General features: G+C 40.9%; 1 protein-coding gene across 5 annotated transcripts in view; it reads left to right on the top strand.

The window, feature by feature from the left end:
- The window catches only part of NCKAP5 (NCK associated protein 5), a 974611-nt gene that overhangs the window by 43567 nt on the left and 913437 nt on the right, over positions 1-17607 (top strand). The window contains exon 2 of one of the 5 annotated variants that reach the window (XM_032411698.1): positions 9773-9885. The exons of the other annotated variants lie outside the window; for them this stretch is intronic. The gene's annotated coding sequence lies outside the window, so the exon portion shown is untranslated. The remainder of the gene's footprint in view (positions 1-9772; positions 9886-17607) is intronic. 5 annotated transcript variants of the gene reach the window in all.

A 17607-nucleotide genomic window follows, 5' to 3' on the forward strand; every position in this document is an offset into this window, starting at 1 on the left:
TTGCAAATGAAAATACAGAACATGCAGGTAAATTTGAATTGCAGATGAACAATGAACAATTTTTTAGTATCTGTCCCAATACTGCATAGGACATGTACTTAAAAGAAAAATTATTGTTTATCTGCAATTCAAAGGTAACTGGACACTTTGTATTTTATCTGGCAACCCTAAGTATGTACCACTTCCAGCTTCTTGTTCCTTATCATCGTAATTATCTAGAAAGTACACAGAAGGTTTCTATATTCAGAAATGAAGATTCCAAAACAGTGTTTTGTCCCTGGAAAACTATCAAACAAAGATCCCCTAGCTTGCAAATGTTAAGTGTGGAAAGGAATGTAACATGGCAACAGGATAATTAATTCTAAAGTGGGATGGTGAAAAAAATCAGATCGTGGTAAAAATCTGGTCTCCGCTGCAGGAGTTTCCTAACATATGTATGTTTCTGGTAATTTTTCCAATACAACTAACATATTGTGGCAGGCACATCTGGGTGACACGCACTCTGTAAGTCAGTAAAAATGCCTGGGAGAAAGCATGCGTGTGTATGTGTTGAGTTAAACAGCCCTTTGTTATGAGGGAGTGGAAAGCGGCCGTGAACATTGTGCCGAAATGCAAACTAATTGATGGACAGTATAATCACCACCTTAGTTAGCGCCCCGGGACTCTTTTCATACAGGCAAGCTGTAAATTTAAATGGAAACCAAAAGGATAGCACACAGCCCGTAGCTCTGCATTCCATTACTTCATGTATGAAATATTCGGTGAGTAAGAGAGAGGTTTAGCAGACAATAGCTGGAGAGGAGCTGCACAGTGGTTAAGGTAAGACCGAAGTGGCTGGTAAAAACCTCAATCTACCCATGTGCAGATAAGAGTTTCTATTTGAAGGATTAAACTCTATTCTTTGCTTGGGATGTAGCTGCATGTCTCTCAGGACTGAGCAGCCTTGTGATCTCTTCTCTTTGGCCCTAGCCCTTGACAGTGCAGTCTTTTCGAGACTGTGTGATTTGGGGCAAGATGGATTTATTCATGAGCCCAATCAATCCTGGTGTATGTAGCTTCAGATAACTGCCATTTAGGGTCACTGAAAGTGGCTGACAAAGAATAGAAGTTGTGTTATTTTAAGCTACTAATTTTGTGGTAATTTGTTACAGCCACAATAGGAAACCAATACACCATGAATTAAAGAACAAAAAGAAAAAAAAAAATGCTTTGGGGGTTCCTGGGTGGCTCAGTCGGTTAAGTGTCTGACTTCAGCTCAGGCCATGATCCCAGGGTCCTAGGACAGAGCCCTGTGTCATCAGGCTCCCTGCTCAGCGGGAAGCCTGCTTCTCCCTCTGCCCCTCCCCCAGCTCATGCTTGCTCTCTCTCTCTCTCAAATAAATAAATAAAATCTTTAAAAGAAAAAAAAGAAAGAAAGTGGCTGAGTTTTCTAATCAGATTGACTTGGGTTCAAATCCTCCCCTTCATTCTGCTCTTTGAATCATGACATAAATTTACTGACCCTCAGCTTGTTCAGCTATAAAATGAAGCCAGTCCTATTCAGCTCTCAGGGTTGTAATGTGGTTTAACGGGGTTTCTTAAATGCAAACTGCCTGGTGTTTATAAACTGCTTCCTGACAGGTAGCGATGCCCCTCTCTATCTGTGCGCTGCCTTCAGTTCGGCTCCTCGCCTGAGCCTGATGTTGGGGAGGCTGCCCATCTTCCTGCAGGATGCGCTCCCTGCTTGTGTTTCTGACTCTCTGGAGACACCTTAGTTTCACGGTCCACTAAAGGCGAGGGAGACTGTTTGCCCGTGGCTGGACATGATTGGACGACCCCCCTCCTGGTTGATGGTGAAGGCTGGTTGGCGTCTGTTCTTGATAACTTTCTTGGTAACTTTCTCCTTGGTCAAGTTATGAAGCAGGCAGTTTGCTTCAAGAACATGATGTCCCCTGTTGATGCCCTTTCCTCCACTTCTGGTGCCACCTTCCCCAAGTTCCCGACCGTTCACGTACTGGCTTCGTGACAGAAAACAGGAAGGAAGAACTCATTCATTTCTGTTAGGGTCTGGGGACTTACCAGTCATTTCCTTGTACACAGGGCCTTGGGGGACTAGGCAAGGTGCTCCGGGCCAAGCTGTCAGTCAATGCAGATGCAGCCTGGTCGCAGTCAGTCTGTGTCAGTTGTTGCTACAAAGCAGGCTACAGGGGCACCTGGGTGGCTCAGTCGGTTAAGCATCTGCTTTCGGCTCAGGTCATGATCCCAGGGTCCTGGGATCGAGCCCCGTGTCCGGCTTCCTGCTCACAGGGAGCCTGCTTCTCCCTCTCCCTCTGCTTACACTCTCTCTCTGTCAAATAAATAAAATCTTAACAACAACAACAACAAAAAGCCTACAGAGGAGGACCCACCCAGTAGGCCCTGTGCTGTCCTAACCTCCAAAAAAAGTTTCAAAGACTCTGGTTTTATATAAGATGATGTTTAAAAAAATATCTATTATATCCAGGGGCCTCTGTGGATGAAATGATTTCTTAGTTTCGGGGAAAGGCCAAACAGACCAAAATACCTTCCTCACTTTTTGCCTGTGGACTGGATTGCTCTGATTACGGTTGCATTTCTTTAACCTTTATGAAAATGTAAGTTTTCCTGGAAGAACCTAAGGGTGGCAGCGTGGAAGAGAATGTTTGAGATGAGGGTCAAGGAGCAAGAAAGAGAAATGACATTATTGTGAATACAAAATACAGACTTTCTAGCGGGAGAGGGTAATCTCTGACACAGACAGGGTAAGACAGAAGAGTTCTGGGGAACTTCAACCTTTCAGACATCTACACATCATGCTGCAAGAAGACCATTGGAAGTTTTAACAAGTAACATTTGTTCTATTATGGTAGTAATTTTGTGAGAATGTGGAAAGTATACAAAAGAGAAGAAACATTTCTAATAATCCTACAGCAAGAATTGACCTGGTTAGTTACCATTTTGGCACATGTCCTCCTAGTATTCCTTTATTTTGTCTTGCACAGACATTTGCATATTTGCATATAAAGTATTAACCCACATGGCCCTTGTTTGCCTGAGGCTACAAAATAAGGTCACCTTGTTAGTTTTCTTTAACCTTCATTTTTACTGTCCACCTCAGCGGGGTTGAGTTCCAACCATGCATTTGCCAAAAAGTGCACCTCAGCAGCTTCTGGGAGTTTTTCAAGGGCTTAGTCTCATAAATGCTCAGAAGACTCTTGTCCGGCTCTGGCCTCCACCGCATACAACTCTGCTGCGTCGGCTGCTGCCCACGTGACATGACCAACTGGATGACTCCTCCCCAGGCCTCCCCTGGTGACCACCAGTGATAGCACTAGTAGACCTTCCTCAACAAGATGCTCATTATCTCTTGGCTTTGCCTTCTAATTCTTGGGACAGAACTTCCATAATTTCCCAATGTGTAGCTGGGAACAGGCTGTGTTCTTCAAAAGAATTTACTGAAGTTTAGGCAATAGGAAAGAGAAATATAACACAGAAAATAAATTAAACCTGCTTCTAGAAGTGCCCACTCCTGAAGCTGAACTGGCCTTACCTTCAAAGGAAATAGAAATCCCTCTCTCCAGTAGTGTCCAAGAATTGCCTTCTCCATCTTTCCTTGACTGCCCCAGTGTTAATCTCTTTTCCAGAATGATTGAAATAGGAAATTCCATTCTGTTCAGAGAATATAGGACCCGAACCCCATTCACAGGGGGACAGTCTATCTGGCCATGGGGACAAATGATTTACTCATACTAGTCTCAGAAAACATTTCCCAAAGTCCAGGTTATTGCTGCATGAAGCCCAACATGGACCTTGATTTCTGGGTCTTTCCCAACCTGGAAGATAAGATCAAAACTCTATTTCTATGAAGGTGCAGCTCCGCACTTTCTGCAAAAAACTGCTCACAGAACAACTTCACATTTCTTTTTTTTTTTTAAGATTTTATTTATTTATTTGACAGAGAGAGACACAGCAAGAGAGGGAACACAAGCAGGGGGAGGGGAGAGGGAGAAGCAGGCTTCCTGCGGAGCAGGACCCTGGGATCATGACTTGAGCTGAAGGCAGACGCTTAACGACTGAGCCACCCAGGCGCCCCACAACTTCACATTTCTTTAAGAACAAGCAATGATTTGAAGATATATGGCCGACCCAGTTAAGCTCAGGTTTAGAGAAGAAACATTCTCTAAAGGAATCGATCTTCTTTGGAGATATAATTTTTAAAGATTTTATTTATTTATTTATTTTGGAGAGAGAGAGAGAGAATATGAACAAGAAGGGGGAGAAGCAGAGGGAGAGGGACAAGCAGACTCCGCACTGAGCTTGGAGTCCGACGTGGGGCTCCATCCCAGGACCCTGAGATCATGATCTGAGCTGAAATCAAGTGTCGGATGCTCAACCAACTGAGCCACACAGGCGCCCCAGAGATATAATTTTCAAATGCAACTGTCTTACACTTATTAAACAGGCCTTCTCAGTCAGAATCTTTTGCATGTAGATTACTTCAACACATTTACATATTCACTCTTGCTTTCTGTTGCATAACTTCAAGGGACCACACAGAAGCCAGGAAGAATCTCCCCAAAGATGAAGTGAGACATTGCCTGCAAATTTTAAAACTGGTTTTCAAAACAAGCCTTCAGGCCATATCTCCATCTGTGATATAATTCACACATTTGCATAATTAAAAATCATACTTTATGTGTGATTCCATAATCTTTAATTTTCCATTGTGAGCATTTTCCAATATTAAAATTTTATGTCATTGATAAGGTTATCAATGATAAAATATTATATTTTGAAAACATGATTTTTGATGATGTTATGATCTTCAAATCTGTAGTTGTTACCATGATTAACCATTGTTTCTTGTTGGGCATTTTGCTTTTTCCAGTTTATTAATATAAGTGAAAATTAAAATGAATACCTTTGCACATATAGAATTGCCTGTTTTTCTGATTACTTTCAGTCTTTCAGCTTTATTAAGAAAGCTCTACAAACCCAAAGTCTTAAAATAACAAACATTTATTATTTTTCATGATTTTGTATGTGAATAGAGCATCTGTTTTTCTGGTCTGTGTTAGCTCTGCTGGGGTTGGGTGGTGTGGGATGGCCTAACTCTTATGTCTGGGACAACTGGGATAATTGGACCTCTCTCTGTTGGATGTCCATCCTCCAGGAGTCTTGCCTGGGCCCAGTCATGGTGGCAGAAGGGTCCCCAGCAGTAGGAAGGGGCAAGTCCCATGCACAACTCATTTTTTAAGTATCTGCTTATGTCACAATTTCTCATGTCCAGTTGGTCAAAGCAAAGACCATGACCAAAGCCAGATTCAAAGGATGGAGAAACCAATGCCCCCTCCCTGACGAGAGCAGCAGCAGAGTCACCTTGAGAAGGGGCCTGATTGCAGGCAAGAATCATGGCAGCTGCAGCCATACCTGCCTGCAATCTACTCTCCTCTCCTTGACTTTGGGAGGTAGAATGACTGTCTCAGAAAGTGGAAACTTTTTTGTTTTTTAATGTTTCTTAATGCATGTTGCCAAATGTGCCCTATAGGATATTTGTGCTGATCTGCACTTTCAACCAGTGCCTATATAAAAACATCCATGCCAGTATTAACTGTTATACATTTAAAAATATGTGAATTATAGGGGCGCCTAGGTGGTGCAGTCCATTGAGCATCCGACTCTTGGTCTCAGCTCAGTTGTGATCTCGGGTTCTTGGGATTGAGCCCCATGTTGGGCTCCACATTCAGTGTGGCGTCTGCCCGCGATTCCCTCTCCGTGTCCCTCTGCCCTTCCCACTCATGCTCTCTCTCAGTCTCTCTAAAATAAATAAATAAATCTTAAAAAAATATGAATTATAAATTTGACTTTAATTTGCATTTTTAAAATTACTCATGGAGATTAATATTTTTATGTTTATTAGTTATAGTCTCTGCTTTATGAATTTTCTTTTTATACCCATTTTCCTTGAGGTCCTTGTGCTTTTCTCATTGATTTGTGCTTTTCTCATTCATTTTAGAAGGAACATTAACTATTAATCTGTTTTAGTTTGTATAGATATTTTTTCCAGCTTTTTGTTTTTAAAGGTATATGAATTTCAAATTCTTATGTAGTCAATATATTTTTCTTTGTGATTTATTTTAAAATGAAAACATTTATTACTACCAATATAAAAATATTTCTTCATCTGCATTTTGTTCATTTTTTGTATGATATTCTTTTGAAACATTTATTTTCATCTAAAATTAATTTTGGCATGTGATATTATATAAATTGATTTTTTTCCCCAAATAGCTACTTATCTTCAACTTCATTTAAAATTTATACACTATGTCCAAAACCTTACTCTGAAACGTTTCAAAGATATGCAAAATTAGAATAGTACAGTGAATCCCTATGTGTCTAGTGCCTACGTTAAAATATTATCAACTAATACCCAATCTTATTTGATTTATTCTTACTGACTTCCTCACTATTTCCAGATCATTTTTTCAGGCATCCTATCATTTCAACATCTTTTTCTGAAAGATAAAGACCCCTTTAAAAACATAACAATATTATCATTATTATACCCGGAATATCAGTAATTCTTTAATAAAAAATGTTCACAATTGTATCATGATTTCTGTACACTCTGAATAGGAATCTGAATAAGTAAATAAACTGATGTTGGTTCAAATGTCTCAGTCCTCTTTAGTTTGATAAGTTTTTCCCTCTTTTATTTCCCTTGCAATATATTTGTCACCGAAAATAGGTTGTCCTATAATTTTTTTCATATTTTAAATTTTGCTCTTTGAATCCTGTGGTGTAAACATGTTTCTCTACCTTGTATTTCATTTGACTTGGTATTTTAATCTAGAAGCTTGGTTAGACTCGGGTTCCATTTTTGAGTAAGACTATTTCCTAGATGATAGTATTATATATTTCTTTTGGTATGCACATATTATCAGGTTGATTTCCTTTGGAGAATAATAATCATGAATGATTGTTGCCTAGATCCATTCATTCATTATGGACCTAGGGACCAGTATTCTAATTGTATTCCTTCATCTTTATTTACTGTTAGAATAATTCTATTAAAAGAAACTTTCCCTCATCTGTTGGCTACCTGTGGTACAATTTGTAAAGGAAAACCTTGATTCTTTACTTATGTTTAATAGTTTTCACAATGATGAGTTAGTTCTTTAGCATCCTCCCCTGGTGACCAATTAGTTTTTTTTTTTTTCTTTTTAAATACTATTATGAACTCATGTATTTATTTATTTTTTTAAGATTTTATTTATTTATTTGAGAGAGAGAGAGAGAGCGTGCACAAGCTGGGGGGAGGGGCAAAGGGAGAGGGAGAGAGAAAAGCAGGCTTCCCGGCCAGCAGGGAGCCTGATGTGGGACTCGATCCCAGGACCCTGGGATCATGACCAGAGCTGAAAGCAGACGCTTAACGACTGAGCCACCCAGGTGTCCCCATGAACTCATGTATTTAAACACATTTAATGTGTTTTATTTTATTTTTTTATTTTTAAATTTATTTATTTATTTGTCAGAGAGAGAGTGATCACAAGCAGGGGGGAACGGCAGGCGGAGGGAGAAGCAGGCTCCCAGCCGAGCAGGGAGCCCAATGCGGGACTTGATCCCAGGACCCCATGATCGTGACCTGAGCCGAAGGCAGATGCTTAACTGACTGAGCCACCTAGGTGTCCCCATGAACTCATGTATTTAAACACGTTTAATGCGGTTTAATCCACTGCGGTTATTATCCTTAATGATTCTCTAATTTTGTCTCATGTTGGCCAGTCATAGCCTCTTCAAGTTAACTACTGAATCCTTTTGGCATGGAATTAGTGGTCTTTGGAGACTTCCTTGTTCTCTGGCATGACAGGCTGTTTCAGTTTCTGTATCTCTCTTGCCTCCTGGGAAAGTTATTTATTTATCTGAGGAAGACTGATTCCTTCTGGTGAAAATTGGTATTTGGAAAGCCTGCTTTGAGTTTTGCGGGGCTCGTTGCTAGGGGGTTGGTCACTGTTTCAGTCTTTTTTCATTATTCAGAACTAAGAAATGTGTTTATTATCTTTAAGATAAAATGAGTCGTGGATTTAAATAAGTTCTTCTGATCATTCAAGACTACAGAATTTTAACTTAACTATATTGATCTTACACCTGTATTTCTTTTTCCAGTGCTAAAATCATTTTACAATGGTACCAGCATGATTACTAATTTATTTTGTTTTGCAGTCCACATGCAGTAGTCTCAGAATAACTGCTAAACCCATCCTGACAATTGAATACTAAAAAGAGTTTAAGACTTGTTACTTGTTTAGTTTAGGGATGTGTATGTGTGTGTGTGCGCACATGCGTGTGCATGCATGCACATGCACACACATGTGTGTGCAAGCATGTCCTCATGTGATATATTCCACTAAGGATGTTCTCCTCTTTCTACATTATGCCACCAACCCCGACACAGTTACTTTGTTTCATTTTGCTTTCAGTTTTTAGAGTTTGCTAAATTTTGATTGATTTGTGTTTTTTTTTATTCTAAAGCTTTACTCTTAAAGCTGTATCTCTTAGTTGGAGCATTTAATCAAAAGTGCCATTAGGAGTATGAGATGTATAATGTGGTATCCCAGATCATCACATGTGTAGTGAAACATGTCAGAGTTCTGAATCTTGAGTCTATAAAGGGGCTGTTAGGACAGGAAATGGTTCTACTCAAATAGTGTCCTAATGTTGAAGGGGGACCAAATGAATAGCGTGATAACTATAAGTGCTTTTATATGAACCAAGAAACATCATGGAGCAATTGTATTATAATTGTTGCCAACTTGTTTACTGTTGTTTCGAGCCTTTTAATCTTTTCAACTATGCTGCCAAAATTCTAGTGTCTGAAACTGTGCCCTGAACAAAACACAGAGGGAGGAGCATGGCTGGTCCATGGTGGTCTTACTCAGGGGCCTGGAGCTCTGTGGCACATCCACACTGGGGGTGTATTTGTAGGAATGACTGAGAAACACATGGGTAGAAATTCCTCCTAAGGGACAGAACTTGGTTTGTTGACAACGGATCATGGCAGAGGGCTGCTTCAGAAGTTTCTTTGAATGCTCTCTCCAAGGACTCATGAAAGAGCTCTGAGAAAGAAGACCAAACTAAAAGGAGTGCTTCAAGTTTCTGTTCACGCCCTAAGAACACAACCAACTCCTGCTTTATAGCTCAAGCATAATCATGTGCTGTTCAAGATTGGATAAGGGCCTGTTTCCCACTTCAGTAAAGGGACCACCCCCGGAACAGGAAAGAGAATGCAGAGAGGCCTCGGAAGGGAGCTGGTCTTCATGTGGAACAGAGGCGGCTATCGAGGACATTCTTTGGTGGCCTTCAAGAAATAGCATGGACGTCTCAGGGGCAGGCAGGAGAGCTGTGGCCGTTATCACGCCACAGTCAAAGGATTGTCTTCAAAGCCTCCAATTTTGTTTCATATCCTAGATGATTCTATTTCCAAGTTGAAGTGAGAAACTTCCTGTGTTGTTTTGAATAATCGAATAGGGGCTCAAAATACTGGAGGAGAGGTGGAGCTAGATAAATACCATTCAGCTACTGTTCTTACAATATTCATTTTAGTTCTGGAGTGGTATGGGTGGAAGATAAACCATCTTCATGAAGAAAATCTTTCTCAATAATTATAGCAGTGGGCCTTGGTATAAATCTCTCCCACTGCAAAGTACTTGTGCATTCATTGGGTATTGGAAAAGTAGAATAGGCCATTCCCATGTTTTGTGCTTTCTTCTAGGGAAGTCATCCTATCAGAGGTTGGAGATGTTGCTGAGGGAATGTCTGCATGGGACAGAGGCTTTGAATCTACTGTCCTGTGATTTATTTTCAGGGATTCTGAGGAAGCAAGGAGTAAGTGTCTTCAAGGAACCTTGTCTGGATATCTGAGTTTAACTTGGCTTCGTCTCTGGGGATGCTATACCTAGCCCTCGTAAATTGTTTCTTCTCTCTATTTGCTTTCTTAACAGTGTACGTTCTCTTCATGGGGATCGGTTCTGTAGCATCCACTCTGAGGCGTCCCTTCTCAGTGCCTGCTACTTACTGGTGTTTTGTGGTAGGTGCTCAGTCCAAGTTCCTGATGGGCTGGGTGGTTGAACAGCAAAACCCTCTCAAGGACAGCACTGCAGAAGGCTTTGCATCCATTAGGTCTTTCTTAAAGGACAGGTAGACAAAGCTAAAGTAGTTCTTAGCATTAATTCGATCCATTTCCCCCTCTTTGCCACACTACTATTTTGTGGCCAGTGTAGGAACATAAAACTTACATCTACATTTTTCTTAGCATTTCTTAGCACTAGCACATTCACATGGAGACAAGGAGAAATGAAGTTTCCCAGAGAGAATGTTCATACTGATCATAAAAAGAGAGCTTAAAATCATAAAAAATAAAATGCCAACTTAATGATCATGATGTCTTATATTTGTTCATTATTTTGCACTTTAAAAAGTACTTTGATATATATTACTTGGGAGACTAAGAAGATTGATTTATTATGTAGTGAAGTGTCACACTTTTCAATGTCCTCATAAAAAAAAACAATCCTTAGTTTGTTTGCGATTAAAGATCATGTAGGGATAAAGAAAGATGTATCTTTCCAACCCACATGCTCTCTACTGATTCAGGTATTTTGACCCCCTATGGGAATAACTCGGTTGTGTCATTTGTTGTTAGACTAAATCCAGATATTTTATTTCATTTATTTTTTTAAGATTTTATTTATTCGACAGAGAGAGAGTGAGCATGAGCACTCGGGGAGTGGTAGGCAGAGGGAGAGGGAGAAGCAGGCTCCCCACGGAGGAGGGGATCCCAGGATTCTGGGATCATGACCTGAGCTGAAGGCAGATGCTTAACCAACTGAGCCACCCAGGTACCCCTAAATCCAGATATTTTAGCCAATGTCTATCTCTCTTTTTCTTCACACAATCATATCTTATCTCCATAATTAGGTTTGGAGTATCTCTCTAGAAAGCTTTTGGCTTTTTCTGGTTTCAAATGTCCATCCTATCTTTCCTGTGAATTCTAAGGTCACCATTAGTTTTGTTGGAATTCTCAAGAGTATGGGAAGTCTGTTATAAACTACTAATGGCAATTAGACAAAATAGTGAGTTATTCTTGAAGAGAAATTTTGCTTTTTTTCTTGGTAAGCAAAATTAATGATGTACATATGTGATCATAGTAGAATGTCAAAATGACTCTCTTGATGTCTAAGAGTTGGCTGAAGTGCCAGAGCTGAAGTCTGTGGTGGTAAGTGCACCCATATTCTACAAAGGATGTGCTCTAAGTGAACTGATCAGGTCAACACCACCATCCCGCCCAGTCTATAAAAGAGAAGATGAGAGATTTGAAAACAAGGATTATTTGAAGGGAGTTTAATAGGAGAGAGGATGTGTTAGCTACTGTCTTTTAGAGATTAGTGAGGGGTCTCTAATAGCCTGTAGGAGCCCACCAGGAGGGCCTGTTAGCTGCCACACTCCACTCACCCAGCCTTTCATCCGTGGTCGAATATTTTAAAGCAAATCTCAGACATCATATTACTTCATGAGGGATAAGAAGTTTTGCTATGTTATTGAAGATAAAGGACAGACAAAAAAATAACACAAGAAACCTTTTAGTGGGGAAAATTCCTTCTGTCTCTGACAGCCAAACAAACAAGGGAACACATAGAACCTCTGGGGAAAGGAGGGGCCCACGAACCTGCCATCCTAACAAATATTGCAAAAGAAAGCGATGCAATGAAGGAGTTATTTTCCCCATATGACCACTTGCCTGCTCTCGGCTGCTCTCTGGGCCCCACCTTGAAAGCCTATGGCTGCTGTAACTTTGAGGACAGAGGGAGGGGACCAGAAATGCTTTTTGCCACTGGCAGAAGTGGAGGGAATCTCTGGGAGATGATGCAACAATCCGTCTCTCCCAAGTGATCTGATGGGTGCATCATGCGTCAACAAAGAACAGAGCAACATTTCACCTTGTGTTCTTGAATGCAATGCCCCTTTTCAGGCATTCAGATTGTGCTAGTATTTCAAATTTAAATCCAAGGTCATTTCTCTGGGCAGGAGGTCACTCTCACATTTCTAAGAACACAAAAGAAAAAGTACAAAAGCCCCGGAAAGCCCTGAAAATAAAAACTCTGTGCTCTTCCCTTATAACTGAAGCACCTTGTTAGCCCCACGGTCCCCTCTGACCAACACGGATTGTATTTTCATGGAAATCTGTGTTTGTGGGAAAAAAAAATTCTGATTAAAGAAGTAATACGTTTCCTGTGGAAAATATAAGTAAACAGAAAGAAGGAAGATAACATAATACATAGTGTACTGTAAACATTTTGTTATAGTTTCTTTTGGTCTATTTGTAAAAGCATCAATGTGTGTGTGTGTGTGTGTGTGTGTGTGTGTGTCTGCTTATTAACTTTGGACCTGTGGGATAATATAAGACTGTTTGCGGGTCTTCATTTTTCACTGGAAGAAAAGAATGTTCACCTTTCTTCTGGATATTGGGTTGCCTGGAACTTTCCAGCACCGCTTTGCCTTCTGTGTTTAGCATGGCACCCTGAGAGGAAACGAGGGAGCTGACTGATGTGTTCATTGCCCAATGGAGATCAGAGACACCTGGACAGCAATTGTGAGGGGCTCCGAGAACAATGGTCCTTTAGCCCAAAGCTGAGTAATAATCTCTTCCGGCCTCCCTCTTCCTCATACTTCCAGTATATTCCTGAGGAGCACACTGCCACCATACAAATATATCTCCAATCCATCTTTGTCTGAACCCAGTTTATTACCTCCTTTGTCTCTTTCATCACTCCTCTGGACTATAGGGTACTTGCTAGGTTGGCTATTGTATGAGAAATACACCTCTCGTATCTAGCCATCAGGCCAGTTTTGCACAGAGATCACCCCATTGTGTTCTCCCCACCATGACATTAAAGAGGGAAAAGATGATTCAGCATGAGTTCCAGATAGAACATGGAGGCTACTTATTCATAATGAGGAGGAAGGAGACCCAAGAAAGCAGGATGGGACACCAACTTCTCATAGGATCATTTGTCTCCTATTGGGATTAAGTAGGTTTCTGAAGGTTAAAAAGTACCACATTTATAAAGAATAAAGCTGACCCGGGAATTTAAACTAAAATTCCTAAGGAACTGTTCTGTGTGGGTGGTACCCTCTTTTCTACCAATTGCCTTATTTATTACTGCTATTTGTTATGAGTCACTCTTGACACACCCTCTCCAAATGTTTGAGCTTTAGCATTCTGGAAAATGTTTCTAAACTTTGTGATGCATGGTTTTATTTTTTTAAGATTTATTTATTTATTTGAGAGAGAGAGGGAGCACAGCACATGCACAAGTGGGGGGAGGGGCAGAGGGAGAGGGAGAGAGAGAATCTCAAGCAGACTCCCCACTGAGCAGGGAGCCTGACGTGGGGCTGGATCCCAGGACCCTGAGATCATGACCTGAGCTGAAAGCAGACGCTTAAACTGACTGAGCCACACAGGTGCCCCTCAAAATTTCTTTCTTTCAATGTCCATTATATGTTTATTTTATTTATTTTTATTTTTAAAAATATTTATTTTAGAGAGAGAGAGAGCGCGCGCGTGCAAGAAGGGGAGGGGCAGAGGGAGAGAGAGAATCTCAAGCAAACTCCCCTCTGAGGACAGAGCCCGACACAGGGCTTGATTTGTGCGGGTCCACTTACAAGGTTTTTCCATGTGCAGGGGGTCAGCGTCCCAATCCCTGCATTGTTCAAGGGTCAATTGTATTCATTCCTACAAAAAAAAAAGTGGCAGAAGTTGCCCTTCATCCCTTCAGAGCTTATGAGGTACCATTAAGCTCATGTGACTGCCTTAATAACAAAACTGTGAGAATTTCAAGATTAATAAAACACAGTTTATTCATTCAACAAACATCAGTCAAGTACTTTCTATGTACTGACATGGAGGTAGAGAGGTGAGCAGTGAATAACTCCTTTCCTCAAAGAGCTTCCAATCTAGTGGTAAAATAATAAAAATCCCACAAGGCAGGCTGAAATTAGCATTATGTTAGAAATACACCTGAAGTACTAGTTCAGGGAAAATAAAACAATTCTGATACTTGGCATGTAAAAAGCACTTCATAATACTGGATGCATGAATAAGAGGGAAATATCTGTAAGGGAATGCTCCATTTGGACTGGCTTTTGAGGAGGAGCAGGATTTTGTCAGGAGCTGCCTGGGCAGTTTGTACAAAGACCCAGATATGAAAGTGCATGAAACATTCCAAAAGTGCCAATAAATTCCGTGGGGCTGGTCTGGGAACACAGAAGAAGGAGAGGCACAGACTGTGAGGGAGCTGGAATACCACGTGAAGAATTTGAACTTTATTCTCTAGATAATGGGCAATTGAGGGTTTCTGAAGAGAAAAGTTATATGATTGGACTTGTGTTTTAGGGAAAAAAAAAGTTTTCCCGAATCCAAATTCTGAGGGCATTTTAAGAAAGATTTTACATTTACATGACATTTACATGACATTTACATTGACTATTGTTGAGTCTCAAATGAAACCTTTGAGGCTGTCTCCATTTTACCTAGAGCAGAACACACGTGGAGAGGGGGTAAGGGTAAGGCCCAAAGTGGTACACTGAGTTACGCAGAGCCACTCCGAGAAGCCTGGTCTCTTGGTTCAAATCCTGGTGCTGTCAGGGCTCCTTCCTCCTTGGCAGGAAAGGGCCTGTGCGTCTCCAGGATCTCTACATTATGATTGCGAGTCTTCCTATAAGCTATTGGCTCTTGATTCCAAATTACTAACACTCAAGGAGTATCAGGACTGTCTGGCATAAAGCTCTTGATCAAAGGAGCAATGTTGATATTATTATTATTTTATTTGTGTGGATAAAATTTGTTACCATGAATTCTCAAACTCATTCTGGACCCTTGTGCTCTTTAATTTCACCAGATATGCAGGTGATTGGTTACCAGCCATTTAGACATCTCTGTAGCTGAAATTTATATATTAATAAAATGGCTTTATGGTAACAGCCATTAATTAATTTGGTGATTAGTCCAATATACTCCTAAAATAATGAATATATAATTAATATATTGATTCTATACACTCTTCTAAACCCTTCTTCCCACAAGGTAGATGAAGAATATTCGAAAATGGGTGGAACATGTCTTTAGAGAGCAAAGTTATTTGATCATGAGAACAGACATGTTCTCACAAGGTCAGTGAGGAGTTTTAGTAAAAAGGGTTACAGAGGTACATTACTTCAGTTGTCCTGTTTCCTGTGGATACAAACCGCCTTTTAAGAATGTCATCATATAGAATAAATAATTTTATCTTGCACGCAGAGAAAATGTTAAAATCAGATTCACATTAGGTATTGCCTGGATCCACAGATGAAAAGAAAAAAGTTCCCCAAATCACAGAAGCTAGATCTAGGAGCGGGGATTTTCTAACAAGATGTGAGTTAATCCCAGCAACTTGTCCCTAGGTTTCATCAGCATTGAACCATCATGTTAAAAACAGAAGCCCATAACTAAGATACAGTCGTTAAAATGAGTCCCCGACTCACCCCACCAGAAAATACACGGGGATTTCCTTGTGGCCACTTGGGGGTGGTGGGAACGTCAGCCATGAAGGCATGCTGCGCATCAGATGTGTCTGCCATACATGGGCTTTCGAAGCAAGTGCTTAGGGATTTCACCGTTTCCTTTAGTAAACCCAAGATGGAACTTTTAAAATTATGGGTGCTTTTTTCCCCCTCTGTCATATTTAAACCTTGGAAGCATTAAAAATACCCTTAGGCATCTTCAGATGAATCTCCTAAGGTAGACTATCTGGTATTCACAGGAGGGCTTCTTCAAAGAGTCTCTCTTCCTCAGTCCCTTTCAAACCCTCCCCCACACCTTCCAGGCTTAATCCGGTATTGTCTTGGCTTGTCTGATTTGGGCAAACATGTACATCTAGTTGATTCCTTTTTTTAAAAATTTTATTCATTTATTTGAGACAGCGAGAGAGAAAGAGAGAGAACGAGCACCAGCGGGGGGAGGAGCAAAGGGAAAGGAAGAAGCAGACTCCCTGCTGAGCAGGGAGCTCTAGTGTTGGGGGCTCAATTCCAGAACCCTGGGATCATGACCTTAGCCAAAGGCAGATGCTTAACCAACTGAGCCACCCAGGCGCCCCCATCTAGTTGATTCTTGAGTGAGAGACTCAAGACTCAACTCACTCTAACAAAAGGAGGGGGTGCGTGGGTGACTGGTTAAGCTTGGTGAGCTGGCACAATGGACAGAAGATATGCAATTTCATCCCATCCAAGTGGAAATGCTCCAGCCAGGTCCAGTGGGGGACTCCCATGCCTGGCAGCAGGCTTGGGAGGGAAGTGGTGAGCTCACCTCCATGACTCAGAGTGATTAATGATTTGATTAGACAACTTCTGTGAAAAGGCTACCTGGAAACAGCTTTTCAACATTTTTTTTTTCTCAAGTCAGAATGATTAAAATGACAAATTAAAAGCTGGAAATAATGAGGGTTTTCTATATAGTGTGGATACTGACCTAGTAAATTATAAAAGCCATTAAAAAGATTGTAGATTTTAGTATATTTCAGCCTGTTTTGGAAATGGCAAAAAAATAAAAATGGCATTTGTGTTGGACTCAGGCTTTTGTTCTTCATTCAGTATTTCTCCCAGCTACCTTTCCATCGTCTGAGGCCAGAGGTGGAGTCCTGTTTAGGAAAAAGGCCTTTTAGAGACCAGCTGAGCTATACTTTGGGTGCCTTTCATTTTATTCTGTTAAACCCCTGATGAGCAATATCTGGTGCAAACAAACAAACAAACAAACCCTCACACAAATAGTATATCTTCTAAAATGCCCCCAGATGGTAGCACTGTTGTAACCTACAGCTGGGTAGCTGGTTGGTGCTTAGCAAGCCCCTGTGGGTTCAATGTTCTGACAAACTCTAGGCCAGGCCCAAACCTCACCTCTCCTGAGCCCCTCTCCATCGCTGCCTCTGGCTTTTGGAGCAGCCCTTCTCAAGCTTGCTGTGCATCCGAATCACGGGGACCACTTGGTAACAATTCAGAGGCCCAGGTCCTGTCCTAACTTGACAAGCCTGGACTCGGTGCTTTTATTAGCTCTCCAGATGATTCTGATACATACCAGAGTTTGAGAAACACTGTTCTGGAGGCTTTTGTAGGGACAGTCACCAGCTCGCTTCATCAGTGGGGATCCAGGTGTTTTCAATGGGGGATGGGTACTTAAGAATCCGTCAGATATACTGATCACCAATATTGAGAAGGCAGCATGAAGCTTTCTCCTGAAATTTAGGGACTAGATCTAAGAGGTGTTTTGCTGGGAAACTATTTGAGGGGGTTGTTCATAAGTTCTTTGTGATAAACAGGCTTCCTAACTTAAGTAAATTAAGGAGGTCTCTTTTTTACAGACTTCTCAGAACCTTTAATATGCTCATCCTCATTGTGAATTCTAAGAGATGTTATAATAGGGGATATTTACCAAACTTATTTGTGCCTCATATCTTTTTTTCATAGAGCATATTACCAGAAAAATGATGCTGCATATTTCCTTCTTTAGGAAATTCTGTT

This window comes from Phoca vitulina, unplaced genomic scaffold (genome assembly GCF_004348235.1).
Source record: "Phoca vitulina isolate PV1807 unplaced genomic scaffold, GSC_HSeal_1.0 scaffold1, whole genome shotgun sequence".
In the NCBI taxonomy this organism is placed as follows: domain Eukaryota; kingdom Metazoa; phylum Chordata; class Mammalia; order Carnivora; family Phocidae; genus Phoca; species Phoca vitulina.